Source organism: Peromyscus maniculatus, chromosome 1, assembly GCF_049852395.1.
Source record: "Peromyscus maniculatus bairdii isolate BWxNUB_F1_BW_parent chromosome 1, HU_Pman_BW_mat_3.1, whole genome shotgun sequence".
Lineage (NCBI taxonomy): Eukaryota > Metazoa > Chordata > Mammalia > Rodentia > Cricetidae > Peromyscus > Peromyscus maniculatus.
Window position 1 is genome coordinate 15,754,110 of NC_134852.1, and position 4,324 is coordinate 15,758,433.

The following is a 4,324-nucleotide window of genomic DNA, read 5'->3' on the forward strand; positions in this document are numbered from 1 at the left end:
ATGTCAGAGCAGATGCTGGCCAAGGCTGGGGCTGCTGGGACACTAGAAGACATCTGTCATGATTATCAGTCTTCACTGGAAGACCTGACTTTCAATAGCAAACCGCACATCAATATGCTGACCATTGTAGCTGAGGAGAACCTGCCCTTCGCCAAGGAAATCGTCTCTGTCATTGAGGCCCAAACGGCCAAGGCTCCTTCCTCAGAGAAACTTCCTCTTATGTACATTATGGATTCTATTGTGAAAAACGTTGGAAAAGAGTATATCACTGCCTTTACTAAAAATCTAGTTGCAACATTTACTTGTGTGTTTGAAAAGGTGGATGGAAATACAAGAAAAAGATTATTTAAATTACGTTCCACATGGGATAAAATATTCCCCATGAAGAAACTTTATGCCTTGGATGTCAGAGTCAATTCAATAGATCCTACTTGGCCTATTAAACCTCTGCCGCCTAATGTGAAGACATGTAGTATCCACGTGAATCCCAAATTTTTAAATAAATCACCTGAGGAGCCTTCAGCACCTGGTACAGTGGTCAGCTCCCCCAGTATTTCCACCCCTCCAAATGTACCTGACATACAAAAGAATCTTACTCAAGTACAGCTAATAAGGCAAGAGATACTTGAAAAACAAAAACAGTTGTTAGAACTTCAGCAGAAAAACCTGGAGCTTCAGAAGGAAAAAGATGAGCAAATGAAATCATCTGAACACAGGCTGATTGGAAGTAGAAGTCAAATCATAAATGGCATTGTACAAAAACAGGACATGGTTATAGAAGAATTAGAAAAACAGGGGACAAAACCAGGGAGATTAAGCACTCAAAAGAGATCAAGATCGAGGTCACCTAAGTCTTGGTCACCCAAAGGAAGGCAAAGAAGTATGTTTTCAACTTTGGCCTCCAAAGCTGGAAAGACGCAACAGTCAGAACTTACACAGTCACATATGGAAGAGTTCTCAGCATCTTCGAGGGAAGAAAGAAACGTTAAGAGAAGTACTAAGCAGGATGTTCAAGTTCCCAGACTGCTGAAAAACATGCATGAAAATCGGCCTCAAGAAACTGCAAGTAAACATTCTATGAAGTCAGATGCTGAGCCAAAAGAGAATATAGAGAATTGGTAAAGCTCTAAGTCTGCAGAAAGATGGAAATCTGGCTGGGAAGAGAGTCAAAGCTTCCAACAGTGTGATGACCAGAGTAAAGCACCTCATCTAAGGCATAAGGAGAGCTGGTCAAGCACTAAAGGAATCTTGTCACCTGGAAGCCCAAAGCAGCCCCATGGAGCAAGGGTAGATGCCAATCTTCAGATTCCTAAAGAGATAAGTCTGGCAAAAAAAAGAGAGAATTCCTTCAAAGGACAAGTGAACGTTTAGCTTCTGGGGAAATTTCACATGATGAGTTCCTTGTTGTTGTGCATAAAATTCAACAGCTCTTTCAGTATCAACAAGGTGGAGGAGAGGAGCAGAGATCTCCATTCAATGATCATTTTCCACTTAAGCGACCTAGATATGAAGATTCAGACAAAGCATTTGTAGATGGCTCAGCATCAAGATTTGCTGCCCTTAATACAAATCAGTGGCTTACAGCTTTAGTTGAAGAGGGACCATTATTTGATGGGCCTGGTAGGCCATCTGTGAGGAGAGATGGCCCAGCCAAGATGATTTTTGAAGGACCTAACAAATTAAGCCCTAGAATTGATGGACCTCCTACACCGGGTTCTGTTCGGTTTGATGTGTCACCAGGACAAATGGGGGGAGGAGGCCCTATGAGATTAGAAGCACCACATGGTCAGTTAGGAGGTGGGTGCCCTTTGAGATTTGAAGTTTCTCGAGGACCAGTAGCAACACCTCTGTGGTTTGAAAAGACAATTGTTCTAGGAGGTGGAGGAGGCAGCAGTGGCGGCGGAAGTTTTCGATTTGAAAGTTTACCTAGTGTCAGTTTTAAGGGATCCACAGGTGGTTCGGGATTTGAAGGATTTGGGGGTAAGCCTTTGGGTGATCTGAGGTCTGAAGGCCCTCATGGAAAGCCTGTGGGTAGTCTTAGATTTGATAATCCACGATGTCAGCCTGTAGGTAGACTTAGATTTGAGGGGGGTCATGGTCCATCAGGGGAAGCAATTAGGTTTGATGGTCCTCATGGTGAGCCAGGTGGTGCTATCAGATTTGAGGGCCCTTTGCTACAGCAAGGAGATGGAATGAAGTTTGAGGGTCCCCAATGTCAGTCTGTAGCTGGTCTGAGATTGGAAGGACATAATCAACTTAGTGGGAATGATATGTCTGAGGGACCACATGGTCGACCAGGGCTTGGGATCAGGTTTGAAGGACCTTTAGTAAAACAGGGAGGTGGAATGAGGTTTGAGGGTCCTGTACCAGGAGGTGGCCTGAGAATTGAATCACCTCTGGGTCAAGGTGGTTCAAGATTGGAAGGTTGTAACTCTTTAAGATTTGATGGACAGCCAGGTCAGCCGTCACTTTTGCCAAGATTTGATGGAACACATGGCCAGCCAGGTCCCAGATTTGAAAGAACTGTTCAGCCAGGTCCACAGAGATTTGCTGGGCCACTGGACAGCAGGTTCATCTGAGATTTGATAGTGTACCTCAAAGATTTCATGGGCCACAACAAGAGCAAGCATCAAGATCTGACATTTTTATTGCTCTGCGAGGTACCCAACAAGACAATCATCATTCACAAAGGCTTGAATATTTCAATCAGCCTGGCCCATATAATGACCTACTTGGCAAAGCTTTAAATGTGCCATCTCAAGGACTACAGTTGCAAAGACATGCACAAATATTTGATACACATCAAGGACCAAATTTTAATGGACCTCATGGCTCTAGAAACCCGAATTTCCCAAATGCTTTTAACAGAGCTTCAGGACACTATTTTGATGAAAGGAATCTTCAGAGTTCTCAGTTGGGAAACTTGGGCAATTTACCTAGTCCAATGCCTGGAGGAGATATTCAGACATCTCAACAGGTTCTGATAGGTATTCCTCAGCCGGTAGCTTTTGGCCAAGGACAACAATTGTTACCAGTTCATGCACAGAATGCTGGAACTTTTATTCAAAATCCTTCAGGAGGTCTTCCTAAGGCATATCCTGATCATCATCTCAGTGAGGTGGATGTAAATGAATTGTTTACAAAACTGGTAAAAGCAGGAATTCTCAAATTGTCACAGCCTGATTCAGCTAGAACACAGGTAAATGAGGCTGATACCCAGCCTCCCCCTGAAGAGGGGAAGGATCAGAATGAAGATCAAGATATTCCAGATCTCACTAATTTTAAAACTGAAGAATTGAAACAACGTTATGACAGTGTCATACACCGGCTGTACACTGGGGTTCAGTGTTATTCTTGTGGAATGAGGTTTCCGACATCCCAGAGAGATGTTTAGGCAGATCACTTGGACTGGCATTATCGGCAAAATAGAACTGAGAAAGATGTTAGCAGAAAAATCACTCATAGGCATTGGTAATACAGTTTAACAGACTGGATAGAATTTGAAGAAATAGATGATCTGGAAGAACGTTGAAAAAGCCAGTTTTTTGAACAGGTTCATCAAGAGATTGTCCTCAAAACTCAGGAGGCTGCTAAAGAAAAGGAGTTCCACAGTGTCCCTGCTGGACCAGCTGGAGCACTTGAGAGTTGTGAAGTCTGTCAAGAACAATTTGAACAGTACTGGGATGGAGAGGAGGAAGAATGGCACTTAAAATATGCTATTGGAGTAGACAGAAAGATTTACCATCCATCGTGTTATGCAGGTGACCAAAACACATCTTCTTTTGCTTGTACACCATCTGCCATCAAGACGCCAGTTGAAAACCCTTGGAACATTATGTTGAACATTGTCAAAAACGAATTGCAAGAACCCTGTGAAAGTCCCCAAGTTAAGGAAGAGCAAACAGATGCCCCACCAGCCTGTGCAGAAGAAAGTGTAGCAACACCCACTGACATTCAAACAGAAAATGATACAGTTGACTTGGTTTAAAAAAAATTTCAAAGTATGGTTTTGTATTTGTAACAAAAGCTGCTGTTGGATCTAGAATTTCAAGAATTTTTTATGTATTTGTAGACATCTATCTCTATAAATTGTCTAGCTGAGGCAGGGCCTTCAGCTATCATTTGGTTTATAAATAGGTTTTAGTATTTGCATTTCCTACTGCCTGCACAGTTTCAGCTGCTTGTTGTGTGAAAGTTCTCTAGATGAGTGCAAATTTAACCAAATGAAATTGTCTGTGTAAAACTGTATGATTTTCACTTGTGAACTGCAAATTAAAATAAATATATTTGCTATAAAAGTAACCTGTATGCAGGGCATTGGTGG

The 4,324-nt window shown here is 42.4% G+C and overlaps 1 pseudogene; it reads left to right on the plus strand.

The window, feature by feature from the left end:
- On the plus strand, window positions 1-3,988 carry LOC143273813 (pre-mRNA cleavage complex 2 protein Pcf11 pseudogene; annotated as a pseudogene).
- The last annotated feature ends 336 nt before the right edge of the window (window positions 3,989-4,324 follow it).